Genomic DNA, 12,212 nt, shown 5'->3' with positions numbered 1-12,212 from the left:
AAACTGCACGCAGATTCCGACTATTACAGCACTTACAAGACAAACGGTCTAAAGTTCCAACTCATTACAAAAGACTGATCCACATGACAATAATAAGGCCCATCTGGATATACGGAGTTGAGGTTTGGGGCTCCACTAAACCTTCGAATTCCTCTCGTATCCAATCTTTACAATCCAAAATCCTTCGTAAAATCCTCAATGCTCCTTATTTTGTTACTAATAAAACCATCCATAAAGACCTAAATGTTATTAATGTCACCAATCTAGCCCGAACCCGATATTATTCCTTCCATAATAAACTCCCTAACCACCCAAACCCACTCGTTTCTAACCTTGCTTCCTCTTCCATTCCTGGCAATCCTCCGAGGCGCCTGAAAAGAAGATGGCCTCGTGACCTTATATTGTAAACTGTTTTTAGAGTTCTACTACTGGGTAATTTCTCTACATGGTGTATCATATCATTATGTCATTATGATCAAATTTACTTGTTGAATTTTTTATAGAGTTGTAAATATCAATAAATAAATAAATTTGTTGATTTGATGATCATCCCACAATTTTTTTAATGCAATATGAGATACATGATTACTAAAATAACCGTCAATGCAATGAATCTTTTCTTCTAATAAACAATTAAAAAAGTATTACCTGCTAGCTATGGATGTTTGGGTGATGGTCTCAAGAGTTTTAGGTTCAGAAGGTTGTTGATTCGATTCCCACCAGGGTCGAATATTTGTATCACGGCGGTCCTAAGAAATTAATGACATTTCCATTTTAGGTTCTGCATAATTCCTTGATGGAGGACATGAGTAAAAAAAGTCGCCATCTTATCTTTCCCATTATAATGCTTCTATTACTTAACTCTTACGTGCAAGTAATTTGTTAGGGGGATTGAAGCATCAACGTAAACTGTCTCGTGGCTGCAGCTGTATCAATTTTTCGGCCTATCAAGAATTCGGGTTATCAAGAATTCGGCCTAGAACGACGGTTTATATTTCTGTGGCAGTCCCATGAAATGAAAACTTGAACCCCCATGGTTAGGATATGTTGGTTACCTCTAGATACCCCTGTATGTCAGAAATAACCAGGAAGTATGTTAAGTAAATCATAATAAAAAGAATAATAATATACAATTTTAAAATACATATTCCAGTTGTAGTTTAAAAAGTTTCGTTTTTAGGAAAAATCTTCTCTTTTTTTCGCTTCCTGAATCACTGTGTGGACTTCGAGGTAAAAAAACAAAAATATTACTGGCAGAGAAAACATAAATCCTATCGAATTCAATATTTTGTCATCGAAGAATCTTTACTGCATTGGTTTGATGCTTCAGCAATTTTTCTCATCCCGTGGGAAATGTATTTTCCAATCAGAAGAATTCATAAATTTGTCGAAACCCTGCCGACTATAATCAGTACAACCGATTCCGCAGGGGAGTGACGAGGGGGGGTAAAGCACACACCCGGGGCACAGAGGAATATCCGGCGCCAGGAAACGGATTGCCTCCTGAATATTTAGTAGAGCAGTCTATTGCTTCTATCACAATCGATACTGAATTCGATAGCTCCGTGATTTATATCTACACCTCGACCGGGGAGGAAGGACGAATCAGCTTATCAATCCCAACTATATTTCATTCTAATAAAGGATAATTAACAACGGAAACATTTTCAAGTGAAGAACATTACAATATAGATCGTTCTATACTCAGCTTATACTAATATAGTTTAAACAACACTAGTTTCCAAAAGGTCTTTGGTTCCCTAAAAACGTGCATTTCGGAGGGAATAGGCCTATAAATCACACCAACTAATTTGCAAGTTGCAAAACGGTCTCATATATTTTTCTATGAAGAGGTACATATCGCTAATTTGAATACTTTAGGGGAAAAATTTTCCTTCTACCATTGAGAAGCTTTCTTCTGGATTGGGATTCGTGTATGTTAATGCAGATTGGATAATAGCCCATACACGCTCACTTCGCCCTGCTGTAGTCCGTCCAACCAGAAGAGAATAATTGGATAATTATAAGCATACATACTGTGGACTAAAGGAATTCTCATTTTGAAAGGATACTACAGGTTTCGCCTTCTTTGGTGAAGTCCCCTCAAAGATGCCTCCCAATTCACAATCCATCTGCTCTTGGTTACCCGATTTGTCTCGTCTCGGTGAACGTCCTTTATGATTCCTCAATGTAGATAGTGATCTACATTCTTTTACATTCTTAGTGAAGAATAAACGAAATTTAATATATGTTCTTACTTGCTAGGTAATTTAGATTTTTGTACAACGCATTTTTACTTAACTACCTTAGAGACAAACAATAACAAGCTACAAATGGAAAGGATGTCAAGCCCTGGGGTACCTCAAATGGAAAGGAAAAAAGGATGTCAAACCCTGGGGTACCTCCCGTCGCAAATGCCGTAGAGAGAAGGTTCTACTGATCAGGCTGAGAATAGGTCACACGAGGCTCACCCACTCCTATCTTATTTCGAAAGAAACGCCTCCGAACTGCCAGTATTGCAACAAAAATCTGACAATAAGCCATATTTTCCTCAATAGCTTAAGATATCTCAAAAACCCTTGGAGACGATGATAAAGCAATAAAATTGGTGTTTCAGTTTTTAAAATCACAAAATTCACTGACGAAAATATAACTAGATCTGAAGGAAAATAATAATAATAATAATAAAATAAATAAATAAAATAATAAATAATTAAATTAAAAAATAGCAAAAATTTGTCGAATATTAGCAAAATTAAATAAAACATAAATGGCGTTGATGACCAATGAAGTTTGGCACCCCTAACAAAAACAAAACAAACAAGCTAGAAATTTTTTTTCAGAAACTATCACACAAGTATTCTTTTATGAAATAACTAGAGACGGTTTTCCATGCAATTTCATCTTGTTCCCTAGCTCTGAATTCCACCAAAATTTGACAAAAATTAGAATCAGGGATGAGACATTCAAATAATACTACTTTTATATATACGTATACATAGTTGTCCGTAAAAATGTATATATAAGATGGTCAGGGTTTCGGTCAAAAAAAGAACATATAGTTTAATGTCCTATCAGGACATTAAAATAGTTATAAACTTTAAAAACTTAACTTAAAAAACTAAGTTAATGTTAAATAGTTATAAACTATTTTTTTTTTTACCGCAACCCTGACCATCTTCTTATATATAAATACTAATTTTATTTTGCTCGCAATTGCTCGTATTGGTTTTTTCCCCATCATTTTGCTCAATCTTGCACGTTTTACTCTTTTAGAACTAAACTGTAATTTTAGTTGCTTAAAATTTAGTGCTTGAACTAAATTTCTCATGCTATACACATATAGATGGGCATACATATACCAATATTTATTCATTTTAATATGTTTCCCTTATTTACCTTATAGTCTGAAATTGACAAATTTGAGGTAAAAAAATGCATTAATTACCAAATGAAGAGTCGAATTAAAAAAACAAACAAATAACCATAAGTAAGGACTGCTCTTAGAATGTCATTAACCAGTGGTTTCCAGTAGCTATGAAAAAGTCTTTAAAATAAGCTTGTTATTGAAAGCGTTCTGAGTTATTGCTTTTAACTTGGTTCCTAGTCCGCCTTCATCCGGCGTTCTGGTTAGTGGTATTTTGTTTATAACGTTATATTACATTACCTAAGTATCAGATACAAAATTTTAAAATAAGTAAATAATGTATATGGACATCAATGACAGCAATCTAACTGATGTTGGAGGAGGCGTGGGGTGTGACTATTGGATGAAGGCGAACAGAATTGGAATTTGATGAGTTGAAGGCTGTTAGTGAGTTATGAACACAAGTTGGATAATCACATTTGCCCGAGGGGACCTGCGCAAAGTTGAGTTAAGTTCTCTTTGTCACTGCTATTTATCAATAGTTACTGGCTATCAAAATCGATTCGTCCCAGCTTCACAACAGTTATTTATCAAAACCCATTTTCATGACAAGAACTAGGCTTTGAAAGGGTAACGATAGAACATTGTTTTATACAATTTATAAAAATAACATTACGTATACTAACATTTATGGATTATAATATAATATAATAATCCTGACTCTCGCTGTTGTAGCATCTTGTTGCTATGGTTCCACGATTTCCATTATTAGGTTCATTTTATTATTTTAAATCCATTACTGTTAGCGTCATCATTCTAGTAATCAGATTTCATCGGATGAATAAAATCTGGGAATATTTTCTTTGTAGTCTGCTCTACTGGATGTATTAAAGTATGACTCTTAAAGAAGGAATTGTGCGTGGTTGAAAGAAACGAAAGAGGCAGAAATTGAGAATCTATTAAATTTTAATTTTAATTTATTCTATTGTAATTATAATATGTATTTAAATTTTCTACGTCTGCATATCGAAGAACAGAATTTTTGGGATTTTTGTTGCGTAAATGGATTTAATTATTCCATTTACCCGTATTTACTTATTGATTGATGCTGTGAATATCTTGTTCTTATTTTGTTTTCTACATTCTGGATTACCGTTTGCTTATGTTGCTGTAGTCATTTTTCAAGCCATTTTATCTTTTATTTTTAGATACTCCCTTAAGATACATTGCAAACTGCATAACAGTTACAAAGTCGATTCATTTTATCTGCTAGTTCATTTCTGTCCAGTGGCTCTTCATTTCTGTAGTGTTAGATCATTTCTGCTCCCGTAAGCGTGTTTTCCTCTTTCTCTTCTAAAAAAAAAATTAAATCTTACGGCATAATCCATAAAGGGTCAGGGGTTCGGTACTTTGTAAAGGAGTACTGTTACTAGACCAACGGTTGTGCAAGGGGGTGATTTGGTCAGAATCACGCTTGACCACCAGATTTGTACGAAACTATGCTATCCACTTTATGAGGCTGGATGGACCCCGGAGAGCTCAAGGCTACAGTGAAATAAAGAATAATTCTTTGCCACAGCTGGATTCAAACCCGGGTACTTGGAGTTAGTAGCCTCAGGCCTTACCCCGCGACTTCCCGCACGCCTCTTTCTCTTCTACGTACTAGATTGACAAGGGCAAAGTCCACTTACATTTTCCCACATCATTTTTATAGTGTCTACGAATAGATTCTCCAGTTGAGAGAGATCGTTCTCCAAGAGGAAGTAGATTCTAATTTCCCTCAGCATTCTTCTAAACACATCTAGGGCATAAGGAATTGACATCGTTCCCAAATCCTTATAGTATAGTCAAAAGCTCTCGTGCACCTTGAGGAACTAACAAATACTTTCCCCAGGCAACTCCTTTCGGAGTTGTAACCCACCGTCGGTTTCATTCTTCTTTTTTATTCTTCCAAATAATATTCCTCCATTTCCTGGAATTCTCGTTATTTTATCTTTCAGGAGTCGGTGGCCTCCTTAGCCTGCTCTCTTAACCATCAGCTTCAGTTGTTCTTACCTCTGGAGGAAGTCAAGACTTACCTTTAAACACCTACCACCTGTACTGTAGTCTCTGGTAACCCGTAGCAGAGCCTTTCTCTGGATCTTTACCTGTCTGTACCCTAAGTTGTAGAAAAGATTTTGGGACCACAGTAGAGACCTCCATCTCAGAATTCTCAAAACCATTCACACGTATCTCTTATATTATTCAAACAATACTTTCAAGCGAGATAAGCTAACTTACACAATAATGACCCTCCAATTGTTAACATTTTCAAACCCCATCCTTCCCTGTGCATATTATACCTTCAATTAGTCAGGCTTTCAGATGGAGGAATACATATACAATATAAAGACATACGAAGATTAAAACAGAAAAAGAAATACTCAACAATGTGTATTTCATCTTTCATTTACTATTATTTCAAACATTATTATTAATCTAAGAACATTTCATCTGGTTATTTTCTTTAATTTTGTATCTCGCATTATTTTAATTAGATTAATACTTCTCTTTTACTGAGAATATATAATAAATATAATATATAATAAATAATATAATAATAAATATAATATATAATAAATTATCTTATCATATTATTTCCTAAATTAATTTATTTTTGTGGGAATGAGTAACTCGGTGGTAAGGTAATTTCCACTAACTCCAAGTACCCGGGTTTGAATCCAGCTGTGGTAAAGAATTATTTTCTCTTTCACAGTAGCCCTGAGTCATCTCTGGGGGTTCGGGAGCCCTCCGGGGTCAAAAAGTGTATACCCTTAGTTGGGTAAAAATCTGGTGGTCGAATGTGAATCTGACTAAATCATCTTGCACAACCGTTGGTCTAGCAACTGTTCTTCTTTACAAAATACTGCACCCCAGACCCATCAAATATTGTAGTGGTATAGATTTTCTTTTGATTACCTCTGGGATTGCTCAGGATGACTCTGCTATAGGAAATTATGATAATATACTCTAGTTTGCAGACTTAAATTATTATATTATTTTCCTTTCTATGTGACAATTCTCGAATACTTTTTAAAAGAAAATAATCCTGATATTGGTAGATGTAACAGTCTTCTCATAAGCCAATAATAATAAAAATGGTTATTTCCTCAAAAATAAATTAGCACGTCTTTCCACACTCACACTAATTGCCAACTTTTTTAGAGTTGGATTGATCCATCTATAGTTATTGATTTACATTTATGATTGAATAACTCCCACTTTATAATAACTATGATTTTGAATTGGATGAACCTTTATTATGCTGTCTGAGATAATTTTAGAATAAAATTTTGAAAAATACGAATGAGTATTTTAACCGACTCAATTCGAAAATTTTCTTTTGTAAAAGATAATTTTAAAAGACGATATGAGATAAGTAGACTGAGCCCTGAGAGGAGTTACAGCTCGGCCGTGTACACAAACGATGAGGACTACTTGTCCTGCCACTCGGCTTTAGTGGACCATCATCCACTCAACTCCAGTCGATACTAATCCCTCAGTCCGCATCAGTCCGTTCATGTTATTACAAAGTAATTATACTGTAATAACGAAAATTGAATCGTAAATAAATCCATTAAATAATAGTTATTTTTATAATAATAATCATTTTTACTTTGAAGCTTGGTTTGATCTCCTATTTCGTGGATACTATGATTACATATACAATATTTGAACTTGTGAATGATATTATTTCTGCCCTTGGAAATTTTCAAATAATTCTGAATTAAATACTTTCTTCACAAGAAACCAATGCTATCCGAACTTTACTAGATTTAGAAATATTTTACTGATTATTGGGGAGTGAAATAGATCAGTGGGTAAGGTGCTGTTACTATTTAACGTGCCTATCTTCGAATCAGGTGGTTGTAGACTGCAGTCATGAGTCAACCCTTTGGGTTCAGAAGCCCTCCAAGGGCCCACCTAGCCCCATTAAAGTTGGTACTATTAACTAAATAAATCACCTCCTTGCACAACCGTTGTTCTAGAAACTGTACTTCTTTACAAAGTACTTAACACCTAGACTCATCATGAGTTGTAGCGGTATACGTTTTTTTTTTTTTAAATCTTTATTGAGATTTACAACTGTATATTACATAATACATTAAGTAAATATGGTCTTAGTTAAAATGGAGAGTTACAGGCGTGTAGAGCAACTACCCATTGGTCTCGTTACCATCTTTTTTTCAGGCGCCACGGATGATTGTCAGGTATGGAAGAGGATGCAAGGCTAGAAACTAGCGGGGTTTAGTGGTTAGGGAGTTTATAATGGAAGGAGTGATATCTGGCTTCGGGCTAGATCAGTTACATAAGGAACATTAAGGTCTTTAAGCGATACATGTTTAATTTATTTTAATTCACTGATTATAATGAGATTATAAGATATATAAGATATTATATAATGGATTCGAACTATCCATGTATTTCACCCTCAGCATTATTTGTAAATAGTATTCTGTGGGCTGCATTTTCGAAAAATAAAAGGTATTCTCGATTTTATCGTATTTTAAGTCAATTTGTCTACAGTTTCCAATAAAATGTAAAGGTATTTTATGTCAAGAACCTGTCTTTCGTCCTCAATTTATCGAGGTAGAGCATTAGTCCGCTGTCTATTACCAGATTACTTCAACCAGACCATTCAACCAAAAATCATTCGTTTTCCCACTTGAAAACCTTGTGTAGGATTCATTCAGGGAAAATCATCCAACAAAAAACGATCTTAAAACAATTTTAAAAGTACTCTCATTTATCTTCATCTTATAGACCCTTCAGTCTTCACTCTACGGTTTAATTAAACATTTTATACAATTTTTGATGCAATAACTCTACTATACAAACAGACAAATTTATCTCATAATCAGTTTGTCTTCCGCTATCATTATTTTTACCATCAATAGACCATATTCCTACGGCCTTAGGATAGACAATGTTTGTTACAGGCGTTCCTCTTGATAAACAGCCGACTTTCGATGTAGCTTGACATGTAACAATCTTATTCAAACTAAATGTACAATTCTATAATCTAATATAACAATCCTATTTATCCAACGATTTTTCATCATTCGACTCGAATATTAGATTTACAATGAATACTTGAAAAAAAGGTGGAGTTCCCCAGGGTTCCATCCTCGCACCATTACTATGGATCTTTTAAATCTAAGACTTCCCATAACTGAATGACATTTCGTCATTTTCGTGAAAATATTCTGGTTCCTATTGTTCATTCGCAACACCGGCATATATTAAAATCGATTCGACACGCTAGCCCCTCAAATAATCGGGGAACCTGATGGTTTAAATCAATGTTAATTAACAACGAAACGCCAAATCAGTAAAACAAATAGGACATTTTCTTGAGACAAGACATTGGTTTTATCTAAACAAAAGACCCAGTTCAGGCCTCATATTCTCTGCCATAATTCCTCGCTCCGTAACATGGCGTAGAAAGTGGAAAACAGTAAATTAACATGGCAAAATCGACGCAAATCTCTTTTACGCTACGTTTTAGTCCATGTCCTCCTAATCTTCTTGTAAGCCCATGTTTCAATACCACGAGTTCCAATATAACTCCAAATTTTAGTTGATAAAAGAAATGCTTAACTTCCAACTCAAATTAGAATTATATAGTTGTAATATTGACTCGAAATTCCTCTGATTAAAAACTCATAGTTTCTACCAATGGCGACCTAAATAGTTCTCGGATCGTCAGATTAACCGAAAGATAAAATAGTAAAACAACTATCTGTATCAAACGTTTAAGCACTGTACTCCCCAAGACCTGTAACTACAACATACCTACAAATTTAAATTCTTTACCTAAAAACAACCATCAAGTCTTTAAATAAATTATATTTCCCCTCAAAAAAAATTATTTCCCTCTCAAATCCATAGTTTGTAAACTGTGTCAAGGTCTATGTATGAAAATTATCAGAAGCACGGGGAAGCTTATTAAGGAGTTGGAATAGAAGTTTCCTAAATTTACTTCAATTTTCAATTTATACCAGTGTTTTGCTTCTTTAGATCTGCCTCCTTGCCTTTTGATTATTGCTTGGAACATATTCACTATTTGTAAAAATAGTTATAAATTTAATTTTAAAATAAAAATTTTAAATAGATAGTTTAGATTATTTTAAACTGTAAAAAAATCTCAATTTACTATTTCTAGGATTACATGGAGATCGGAAAAGGAAATGAGAAAAGAAGCTCTATTGTGAGAAGAAACTGAAACCCACACTTAAATAAATTAAAAAATTGTCATTTTTTTTTTTAAGGTTAAGATCAATTTTCAAAATGATATTAAATGGAATATATATATATTCTAATTTTTATTGAAATTTTTGCTGAATTCAACAGCATATAAATGATTACATGATACTTTATATAACATTTAAATGATATATAAACGCATATTGATTAAGTAATTCAATTAAAATTAATTTAAATCATTTAAAAATGAAATAAATTAAAATATAATAAAATTTACTATATTCTATGTCGTTTTCAACTTTAATATTTTCCAAAATATTTTTTTTAATATACTTTGTTCTTTTGACTCATACCATATAATGATGTAACTTTTCAATTATTTTGTATTAATATATCCAAAAACCAACTCACCACTTGCAGGAACATGTAGATATTTACCATATAATTTAATATTATTAATTTTAGTTTATAAAGAATTAAACATTTAAACGTTACTTTATCAATGAAGCATAAAAGAAGGAATAAATGAGGTATTTTTCAAATAAATCATATGAAACAAGAATTTATCAAAATATGTACTTAGATTATCATGACATGCCTGGATAGATCTCATTTGCTGGTTGTAAATGTACATTTACAGGCGCAAATAAAAAAATGAAAGATGAAAAAAAAAATTATATTGTAGGGATCTGACAAAAAGTGTAACGACACAAAGCGTTTGATGTCTTGCCAACAAATACCATTGTAAATGCAATATTTCATTTATTATTTCAATGAATTATTGTTTGATTTTATTTGGTGATTAGGTATTTTGGGATCCCTCATTTGCAAATTAATAAAATAACAACAATCTACATACAGATTACATTTACGATATAATCTGGTTATCAATGATTTTATTTTCAATAAATGTTAAAAAATGGATATAATCATATTTCTTATTTTAAAGAGTATATTTGTAAGGAAGTTATATAAAAATAGACAAATCACGTAATAAAAACATGTTAAGCCACTTAAGGTAAAAAACCGTAAATGAGTTATTGAAGGACTGTAAAATCATATAGTTTTCACTAAATTTAATGTGTTGTAAATTTAAATTCTAACTATAAATGTTTATGTATTCAATTTATACAATCGGATCTTTACAAGACAACTGAGGCAACGGGGAAAATCGTGGTACATGTATGACTTTCCCTTTCGAGATGTAACCATGACCACCAAACTGTTAAATGATTATATAAATCAATATGCTAAATATATTTTAACTCATTTCAAATTTATTTTATTTTTCAAAATGTTTATTCTCAATAATCACGTTAAACTGTTTTAACTGTTAACAGTATTATGGTGATTATTGTATTATGGTACCTGAGTAAATGTAATTTAATTGTCTTAATGATAAATTTTAATAATCAATGTACGAGCTATGATTATATGTTAATATATGGTTTATATAAAAAGTACAATAGATATTTACATACTGAGGAAGTCATGTGAATACAGAAATCACAACTAAGAAACATAATTATACGAACAGAGATACTCAGATACTTCTAATTAAAAGAGGTTATATTAAACAGATGAACTTACCAATTAGTATAAAGTTACTAACTATAAGATGGTATGATACTATAATATAGTAGCGACTGAAGAGAGTGAGCTGTGAGTACTTACCGACTGTTGGCGACGAGTCCTGGCCCAGACTGGGGAGGTCTGGCTACTGGCGAGTGGCGCATGCCCGCGGGCCCTACCCGTGTACTACCTCCTCTTCTCGTTACGTTCCTTCTTAGGGGTCACTATGCAGTCTAGGTCAATAGGGAAGGACTCATCTAGGGGATCCGAGGCCAAGAGGAAAAGAGAGAAACCTTTCTGTTAGGATAGTCAATCATCTGGTCCTACCTCACTAGGTACCTCCTCAACAGCAACAACGGAACATTTCAACAACGGTAGGATTTCTTGGGAAATATGTTAGAGGAAGACAAATCATAGTGCGTATCATTTCCTCCATGGCAGGATTACTATTATGTTAAGCTCCATACAAGGACATGATATCAAGTAAGGGGATTTTCTTTTTTACTCCTGAATCACGCTTGCTTGACTATAGCATACAGCAAAATATAGTTTTGTTAGCACAGAGGTTTGTCATGCAAAAAACATCCTCTAATGCTGGGAAGGTGTCAAGATATTCTGCAACTATATCGTTCTAAACCTATCGTTGGGTTATCTATCACGCCAATGAGGCCATGGTGTCTCCGCAAGTAGTCGAGTCCTGTGAGTATCCTAAAACAAGCGACCTACTGTCCTCGTGAGAGATCGCTTCAGTGATGATTCTTCAGTATCCACTATTTTTAAAGTAACCTACCTCATAGCATCTTCTGAATTTTCTAGACATATTGTTCCTCCAGTGCTTTTTGGTGTGTTCCTTTCATAATTCTTTTAGCCGAAGAGGAAAATCCGGTTGGTCAGCCTTGTCGTTCCCGTAAAGTCCACAATGTCCAAAAATTCGAGCCCATGAAAAAGTTTGTTAAAAAAAATTGGTATATATATATATATATACATAAATGATTAAATGTTATTATGAAGATGGTCAGGGGTGCAG

At 33.4% G+C, this 12,212-nt stretch overlaps 1 protein-coding gene across 2 annotated transcripts in view; it reads right to left on the bottom strand.

The window, feature by feature from the left end:
- The window catches only part of LOC106682875 (acetylcholinesterase), a 169,853-nt gene extending 158,494 nt beyond the window's left edge, over positions 1–11,359 (bottom strand). The window contains exon 1 of one of the 2 annotated variants that reach the window (XM_014423977.3): positions 11,288–11,359. The gene's annotated coding sequence lies outside the window, so the exon portion shown is untranslated. The other variant, XM_014423978.2, reaches the window with a different exon arrangement.
- Between the last annotated feature and the right edge of the window lie 853 nt (positions 11,360–12,212).

This window comes from Halyomorpha halys, unplaced genomic scaffold (assembly GCF_000696795.3).
Source record: "Halyomorpha halys isolate HHAL.00 unplaced genomic scaffold, Hhal_1.1 Scaffold448.1, whole genome shotgun sequence".
Taxonomy (NCBI): domain Eukaryota; kingdom Metazoa; phylum Arthropoda; class Insecta; order Hemiptera; family Pentatomidae; genus Halyomorpha; species Halyomorpha halys.
The sequence above is the reverse complement of the archived record's forward strand: the minus strand, read 5'-3'. Positions and strand labels throughout refer to the sequence as shown.